This window comes from Colias croceus, chromosome 10 (assembly GCF_905220415.1).
Source record: "Colias croceus chromosome 10, ilColCroc2.1".
Lineage (NCBI taxonomy): Eukaryota > Metazoa > Arthropoda > Insecta > Lepidoptera > Pieridae > Colias > Colias croceus.
The window spans coordinates 9,990,196-10,000,000 of NC_059546.1; the positions used below are offsets into that span (position 1 = coordinate 9,990,196).

At 33.2% G+C, this 9,805-nt stretch overlaps 1 long non-coding RNA gene across 1 annotated transcript; it reads right to left on the reverse strand.

Annotated features, from left to right (window-relative positions):
* Positions 1-3,817: 3,817 nt before the first annotated feature.
* Positions 3,818-4,855, reverse strand: LOC123695141. The gene is made up of 2 exons (XR_006751905.1): positions 4,781-4,855; positions 3,818-4,057 (listed from the first exon to the last, which is right to left on the reverse strand). It is a non-coding gene; the product is annotated as an uncharacterized LOC123695141 (long non-coding RNA).
* Between the last annotated feature and the right edge of the window lie 4,950 nt (positions 4,856-9,805).

Below are 9,805 nucleotides of genomic sequence, written 5' to 3' on the forward strand. Positions count from 1 at the left end.
TCAATCTAATTCTTATTTACAAAGAGCAGCTTAATTACAGAGATGCCAGTTTTCCCTGTATCAATAGGTACAATAAATTACATTAGATATTCTGACCGGAGCAAATAAATGTAGTTAATTATGGCTGGATAATATATTTGGGTAATGTCCTTTATTGTATTAGCTTTTAATGTGATGAAATACTGTTTTGATTTTGGTAGTTAATATAGCTTAATGGTTTTAGCGGCGTCTAGTTGTATCATATAATTTAGTCGTGACTAATGATTGTTTTATTAAGGAATTAAGTCAAATTTAATTTCAATGTAGACTCCCTGATCTTCATTATATTATCAGTATTGAGTAATGAGTATGTACACTGTACAGTGCTTTTTCTTAACATGATCAATGTTTATATGTATACTACCTACATATTTTGATCAACTACAAAACTGCCTGTAAAAAGTTACACTATATCAATTGTGTAGTTTAGAGTACATAATATTTAAAGAGTAGTGTATCTGTTACAGTCAAAACCCTGAACCAGTCAATAACGTTATTGACCGGTAAAATCAGTTAATAAGGATATTGACTAAGGGCGTCGGTTAATATCCTTATTAACTGATTTTATCTGATTAAACCAGTTAATAACGTTATTGACTAAGGGCATCGGTCAATATCCTTATTAACTGATTTAAAGTCGAGACATCTAGTCAATATAGGTTTTAACCGACGTGCCCAGTCAAAACTCATAAAAAGTTAAGGACGTTAGTGAAATTATACTAGAAAATCATTTAAAAAGGTTCATAAAACTTTTTAAAGTGCAATATTTAAGAGTTTTATGTTTTATTAATTAATTCGGGGTATTGTTTGTAAACTGCAACCACGCGTGAATACGTGCCCCAAAATATTTTTGAAGATGGCAATTGTGTTTTAATAACAACTAGGTTTCCGCCCGCAGCTTCGCCCGCGCAGTCAAAGAAAAACCGCATAGTTCCCGTTCCCGTGGGATTTCCGGGATTGCGTTAGTTTCTGACTTGATGGAGTGACCTGCAGGTGTACTTCGAAGACTGCTACTGGATCTAATAGACGAGTAGAGCTAGAAATGCCGAGTTTGGGCTCGTTTTGTTAGTTATGTCGAGACCTTACCTCCGGACTTGATGGAGTGACCTGCAGGTGTACTTCGAAGACTGCTACTGGAACTAATAGACGAGTAGAGCTAGGTGTGCCGAGTTTGGGCTCGTTTTGTTAGTTATGTCGAGTCCTTACCTCCGGACTTGATGGAATGACCTGCAGGTGTACTTCGAAGACTGCTACTGGAACTAATAGACGAGTAGAGCTAGGTGTGCCGAGTTTGGGCATGTTTTGTTAGTTACGTTGAAACATTACCTCCTGACTTGATGGAGTGACTTGCAGGTGTACTTCGAAGACTGCTACTGGGACAAATAGACGAGTAGAGCAAGGTGTGCCGAGTTTGGGCTCGCTTTGTTAGTAATGTTGAGACCTTACCAGACTTGATGGAGTGACCTGCAGGTGTACTTCGAAGACTGCTACTGGAACTATTATACGAGTAGAGCTAGGTGTGCCGAGTTTAGGCTCGTTTTGTTAGTACCTGCCGGTCACTCCATCAAGTCCGGAGGTAAGGTCTCAACATAACTAACAAAACGAGCCCAAACTCGGCACACCTAGCTTTACTCGTATAATAGTTCCAGTAGCAGTCTTCGAAGTACACCTGCAGGTCATTCCATCAATTCCTGAGGTAAGGTCTCAACGTAACTAACAAAACGAGCCCAAACTCGGCACACCTTGCTCTACTCGTCTATTTGTCCCAGTAGCAGTCTTCGAAGTACACCTGCAGGTCATTCCATCAATTCCGGAGGTAAGGTCTCAACGTAACTAACAAAACGAGCCCAAACTCGGCACACATAGCTCTACTCGTCTATTAGTTCCAGTTACAGTCTTCGAAGTAAACCTGCAGATCACTCCAACAAGTCCGGAGGTAAGGTCTCAACGTAACTAACAAAACGAGCCCAAACTCGGCACACCTTGCTCTACTCGTCTATTAGTTCCAGTAGCAGTCTTCGAAGTACACCTGCAGGTCACTCCATTAAGTCAGGAGGTAAGGTCTCAACGTAACTAACAAAACAAGCCCAAACTCGGCACACCTAGCTCTTCTCGTCTATTAGTTCCAGTAGCAGTCTTCGAAGTAAACCTGCAGGTCACTCCATCAAGTCCGGAGGTAAGGTCTCAACGTAACTAACAAAACGAGCCCAAACTCGGCACACATTGCTCTACTCGTCTATTAGTTCCAGTAGCTGCAGTCTTCGAAGTACACCTGCAGGTCACTCCATCAAGTCAGGAGGTAAGGTCTCAACGTAACTAACAAAACGAGCCCAAACTCGGCACACCTAGCTCTACTCGTCTATTAGTTCCAGTAGCAGTCTTCGAAGTACACCTGCAGGTCACTCCATCAAGTCAGAAACTAACGCAATCCCGGAAATCCCACGGGAACGGGAACTATGCGGTTTTTCTTTGACTGCGCGGGCGAAGCTGCGGGCGGAAACCTAGTTGTTATTAAAACACAATTGCCATCTTAAAAAATATTTTGGGGCACGTATTCACGCGTGGTTGCAGTTTACAAACAATACCCCGAATTAATTAATAAAACATACCTAAAACTCTTAAATATTGCACTTTAAAAAGTTTTATGAACCTTTTTAAATGATTTTCTAGTATAATTTCACTAACGTCCTTAACTTTTTATGAGTTTTGACTGGGCACGTCGGTTAAAACCTATATTGACTAGATATCTCGACTTAAAATCAGTTAATAAGGATATTGACCGATGCCCTTAGTCAATAACGTTATTAACTGGTTTAATCAGATAAAATCAGTTAATAAGGATATTAACCGACGCCCTTAGTCAATATCCTTATTAACTGATTTTACCGGTCAATAACGTTATTGACTGGTTCAGGGTTTTGACTGTAACATATCTATTATAAAACGCCAATACTGTTTTTCCTAGATAAATAAAATACTGTTTCTAGTATCTACTATTGTTAGTTTTTAACACAAAAAATATGATTTCATCTGGCAAGTTTCACGAAAGAAAATAATATTATATCAAACCCATAATAAAATATTCGAGGAAATAATATAAGAATTTTTCGTGGGTATGATGTTAACAAAATATATCTCTCGTATGGAATAAAACAATTTACGAGACGAGGTAATCTTATACCTTTAACGTTATTTTGTTTCTAAAATAACTTTTATATTTTATTCGATTTCGTTTCTGGCGACATTTCCAAGAATGCTTTTAAATTAAAAGTGTAATAATATATTGTGTCGATATTTGTTTTTCGTTTTTATATTTTAGCTGATATAATTATTGTAATCCTAAGAGGACGCTATGTTTGATATCGACATCTCACATTATTAAGATATCACCTTTAAAAAAATTTAAAAATAGGTATTCAATTCTGACTTTAAATTTGGAAATATGGGCTTATAGTTAAATGTATAGATTATAAAAATAGTAACCATTTTACTTAAGAAATTAAATTTAGAATAATATCAGTCAATAACGTAACTTTTACTTTATGACCAATGGAAACATTTAAAGGAATTATCAAATTTCAAATATAATAAAATTAAATATAATTATTATGTTCGATACAAACATACATGTACTTGTTTACCAACCAATATTTGTCCATTCTCTAGATAATTGAAAAAAAATTGTAGACGATATTTTTACTACAATTTCTACACCATTCTACTATACATTACACTACCTAACCAAACTCACAAGATAAATCATTACAATAAAACCACGTCAAACCAAAAATCTTTATTACGATAACCAAATCGCCACGTCATTTCTTCTCGAATATTCTAAACTTATAGTCCACATAGTACCCATTCTTTTTAGCGTGTTGGTTCAGAGAGAACGTTATCTTTTTAATTTTCTCAACTACTTCCTCTAACGTCAAGTTAGTGATGTGCTTCGTCGCTTTTGGCACCATTTTGTATCGATTCTTCTGATTTAACGCCCGTTTTATGTAGCTAGGGATGTCTGCAAGAATCGTTTTCCTTACGATAGTAGGTTATGTGGTCGTAATAAATGAGGAATGAATACTTTCAGAGTGGGATATTATTTGGTATTAAATAACCATATTTATATATTCATCTTTGTTGTATCACGAACTTTATGATCTCGTCTTTAGCAAGGACGTATTTACAGATATAAAATCTACCAATTTCATACGAAGAAAGTGAACCGATTTCGATAAATTTGAGCATAAAAATTCATTCACACAGGATAATATTTATTGAGCAGTTGAAGATCGGCTATAAAACTGTACTAACTAACTCTATCTCTTGTAAAACTCTGCAAGGGTATTGGCTCTGAATGGGTAACTTTAAGAGTATTTAACAAAAATAGTAATCTAGCATAATAATATAATAAACGCGAAAGTTTGTGAGGATGTGTGTTTGTGTGTTTGTTACTCTTTCACGCAAATAATACTAAACCAATTACAATGAAATTTAGCACACATATAGAGGGTAACTTGGATTAACACTCAGGATACGTTTTATCCCGTAAATCCCACGGGAACGGGAACTATGCTGCTTTCTCTTTAAAAACGCGGGTAATGCCACGGGTGAAAAGCTAGTCTAGCATAACTACAGTACAAACGCTGCAATTAATATAACGAAATTTCGCATAAACGGAAGTACTATTCACAAGAATTCAATAAAACAGAAGTTATGAAACTTAAGTTTGAAACAAACATACCTTCATAGTTGGAAAATTGGTATTGAGATAAAGCAAGCCTTAACAGTATTAATGCCACGACCACAGTCACAAACATGCTTCGTTTGTTAACTGTTAACACTTTTGTTTCGACTATATGACACAGAGTAGGTAATGCATGCAGAGATCTTTTTTTATTTTTTTGTGAAAGCAATATATTACCTATGTTTAATGTATGAGTTTGTTTATTGCCTTGTATCCATGACTGAATAATAGGAATTAAAATTAGCGATATTGTAAAATCTTTAATCAGAAGAATGAATAAAACATGTATTTTTTGTGGATAAAAAAAAAAAACATTATAATTTCATGGTTCGCCTAATCACAAATTAACATGATTTTCATTTGTCACTTTAATGAGTATTGAGATAAAAACTATAGCTTAGAAGTATCGCTTAAAATCAGTATAGGAGGTAGTTACATTGATTATGTAAAGTAAAACGAATGTCACAAAAATAATAAAATTTTGCAAGATTTATCTACATTTCATATAAATGTAATAAACGAAAGAAGCATGAAATAAAAATATTGAATATGAAAATGTAGGTGGGAAATAAAGTTTATTGAACCGACGCCATTGCGGTATTTATAAGCCGTGAAAATATTGCTCAGTAACGAGCTTAATAAAGTCAATCAGGTTACGATAAGAAAATTTATCTTTTATTTTGCTCTCCCATTAATTTTTCCGTTCTTAACGAGTTCCAATAAATGCTAAATCAGTTTGTTCGATTTTCAGAAATTCGAGCGATGAAGGATTCACCTTAATTATACCTAAATCAAAAGTTAAAATACTCTGAAAATTTGTACCTACACTGTATTTTTATTTTTAACTTCTTCGAAAGCAACTTTTATTTTTTTGTAACTTAATTTTTATGTTGGTGCTTAAATAGAAATCGTATTAAATATATTTTGTAATAAACATATTATGTAAATGGTAGACAACCACCGCATAAACACTGTTCCAGAATTTAATTATCTATAAGATTAATAATTAAAAACATATGTACAAAATAAAATAAAGAACTATCTGTAAAACATTACTCTATGCATTATGCACTCGTACCAGCAAATACAATTTGACTTATATTGTTATTTATGGCACACACAAAAATGTACTTTAATTCTCGATAATACAGTTCTATTTTGAATACATCTCGCACATCGCTATTGTCGGCAAGTATAAGTTTACACGGAAGGCGTTAAAGTTCTTAAAACAAAATGTTTTGTTTGCGTTTGTGTCCTTAAGTTTTGTGCGACGGATTTTTTTGAGAATTGGAAATTTATTTTGTCGCGAACACTGCTCTTATTTTTATGCGAGGATTGTGAAAAAGTAGTTGTTAATAGAATGCGAGAGACCAAAAAATAATTTAAGAATCTGTTAGCTTATTTCACTGAAAACATTTTTCGAGAGTTTATACAGTCAACAGAGAGTTACTACAATTTAACAAATATTTTCTTTTAAAAATATTATAAAGATTTGTTCATATTATCTTAACTAGTGCTTGTAAAAGCTTTATTTTTATTTTTATTTTATTTTATTAAGGCTCATTAGCAGCTGTACATCAATCTTTACATAAAAAATACACAAAAAATATAGGACGTGATGACAACTAATAAAAAATGAGCACTGCATGCACTACAAAAATTACAAAAAAAACCAATAATAATAAAAATAAACAGATTAACTAAATACATTTTAACTTATAAATTACATTTTAAAATAATCACTTGATAAAACTTAAATAACAATATATCAATCAAATGAAATAAAATTAATTGAAATCTAAACAAATAAAATTAAAACGTTACCTTAAAATTGACTACATATTATTATATAAAATTCGAAGTAAATAATTAATATAAAGTGTAGAATTAATTCATTTTCCAACATAAATAAACAACAACATCATGTATAAAAGAGAGGTAGGTACCTAGTATAATTAAACACTGACATGGTTGATCGCTTACATCGTCTGTTTAAATTTTCCAATATTATCAAAATGTATATCTAGTGTATGATTTACTATTCGATTGTAATTTCTACATATTCTTGGTATGGGAGAGAAGGAACCCAAAGTGGTCCTCATGATAGGCACCGATAATAGTGGGATCGGTTTACGTGGAAATTTACTAGGCGTCCGGAATCCAATCAGAGAAAGCAATTGGGGGCAGTCAATATGATTTCTAATTAGTTTGTATAAAAATAAAATATCAAAATTGTCGCGCCTTTTCTCTAAAGAAACCATTCCAAAATATTCCAAACGCTTAGAGTACGAAATCAGACTTTTACTAATGTTTTGACTGTAAGCAAGGTGCCATATAAACCTTTTTTGCACGCGCTCTAATCAAAACACAACAAAAAACAAAGCTTGATTTTCTTTCATATAACTTCATCTAGAAAACTCGCTTCAACGTAAACTTACTCATTGATTTGTAGAGCGAACGCATGCGGATTGCATCTATCGACTTTTACCATACTTTTATAAATATATTTTAAAACTTTTAAAACTACTTGAAATGGATTATTTACTTAAGTTTAAAACCAAATTGAAATTACATTTAAAGCTACCTAAGTAAGCATTAGAATAAGCAAGGTGGGAAAATAGGTTTTATTATGTTTGCCCCTTGTTTGACATATACCTAGGTAGTTTTATAATTATTCGTCGACATGCTATGAAGGGCGAATAAGTTTTTTTATTCTCGTAAGGGTAACATTAGATTCTGTAATTGTGTATAATACACTTGATATTCCTTATGTCAATGATTCACTCCTCTGTATTTAACATAGCATTCGATAGCTAAGCCCTAATCCCTAATCAACTAAAATTTGAATCCAAACCAATTAATCAAGCACATTAAACCGCCATCCATATAAATGACAGGTCTAACTTGCAAGTTCTAAAGTTGAAGCAATGAATCAATATGTTAACGTCTCGAGAAGCAGTCTAACATGATTTATGTGTATCAATTAGGACGGCCAGTGGATTGGATTACCGGTGACACCCGAAGTCTGCGTGCTTAATTATTAGGCTTAACAGCGTTAAGACGACTTCGATCGGTCCCAATGTGAATTTGGAAATGAGTGTACCGCTTTACATTTGAACGCGCGTGAATGGCAGCTTTATTTGCGGATGTGAAATGATGAACTAGTGCTAGAATAGTATTAAAATATCTGTGGTAGGTTTTTTTTTATTTGCTTCATGATAATATTTTGTTGTAGGTAAGTATGTTTAGTGTTTATTCGTGTTGTTGAATAATGCCATCTTACTTTGCATCTATATCTTTTTACTTACAACATCATTGAGCCTAAACACGAAACGATTGAGGCAACAGCATCTCTCTAAATGGAAGAGTTTTTATCTGTGACAAATCTCTTTCCAAATTCAAACAATGATTAACAGCAACAAGTGTCAACGAAAAAGGCACGTTAAAACTCGTCACAAAGTCCCAACTTATTCAGGGACCAGACTATACGTCAATGTCACTCCCCTATTCACGACTTGATAAATACTATGTTACGATAAAGTCGGGTCGTGTAACGCGGCCTTATTTCTGTCGTGTGGACACTGGTTTAATTTTTCTTTTATGGTTGTAAATATTGTATTAGGCAGCAGGGAGGATACGCGTCTGGGTTAGGTTATGCATGTACAATGTACATTCTAAATGAATGACTGATTATGTTTTATGCAAGTGTATTTATAAAATCTGTTCAGTAGATTTCCCATGAAAGCGTAACAAACATCCATGCTTACAAACCTATGCATTTATAATATTAGTAGGATAAAGATTTCAATATTCTGCGTGGCAAGTAGAGAGCAACTCCCGAAGTTGCATCGCTACGTGCGCGCACTTTCTTACTAGCCCATAGAGTTGATGGGAGAGACAAAATAGTTGCGGAGACAAAAGTTGCTCTTGCGCGCTAGCTCTTATACTTTACTATTTCTTCTTCTTTCCTGCAATATTATTTTAATCAAAGCAACAATAACTTTGTCTATAAGTGGACCTATTTGTCAAGCTATAGCATTTGAAGTATCTGGATCAAGTTTGCCTTTATTGTTAAAGGAAAAGGAAACAGCTCAAACTTTACAAAAAGACTAAGACTAATATTTCCGAAAAAATTATGACATTACTAAAACTTCGCATCAGCCAGTTCTCTATACATCAAAATGTATGAAAAATGTTAAGAAATTACAGACACCGCTATTTATAAAAGTCCATTCTATAGAGGAAGCGGTCCCGAACGTGACTCATCGATCAAATACTGTACCGATATCAAAATGTAGTTACTATTGTCCTTTCGATAAAATATGATCGGCGACATTGACAAATCGTGAAGTCAAAATGTTGGTATTTTTGCTAATGTCCCGTTTTAGATAAATTATTTGTTGCTAAAAAAAGAGTTGTGACATAAACATAAACGGATTTCGAAAACAATTCTTCAAATATATTGTTAATTTTAATGCTAAATGTTAGAACTAGATAAATCCGTTTGATATTCTCTTAGACTTCGTTCCTTCTAACCATAAACACGGTGACAAAGTTCACTCAAGGAATAACAAGCAAAACCCTTTGATCAACAATTATTGGATAATTAAAAGTCACATCCCAAAAGTTTCAGATACATTTGTATTGCATGAATTTACCTAACAAACATAACATACCTATTATATACATAAATACACAACTTCGCCATACATTCAAAGTCTTTAATTAACTTTCGTAAAGGGGTGAAACGAATTTTACCAGAATTAAAATACACGTGTAATAATCATGACCTATTTATAGTTTTGGTGGAAATATATTCATGATTTTTTTTCCTTGATTAAAAACATACTTAAAATGATATTCAACATTTCAACATAACTAAAACATAACAGACATAACTAAAACACCATAGCTTCTAGTACAGTCAACAAGAAGTCATCGAAATGTTCCCAAATACTTTCATTATATTAAAAATTCAATCAGATGACGTAAAAAAAAAAATATGCTTTAGGTATATTGAAT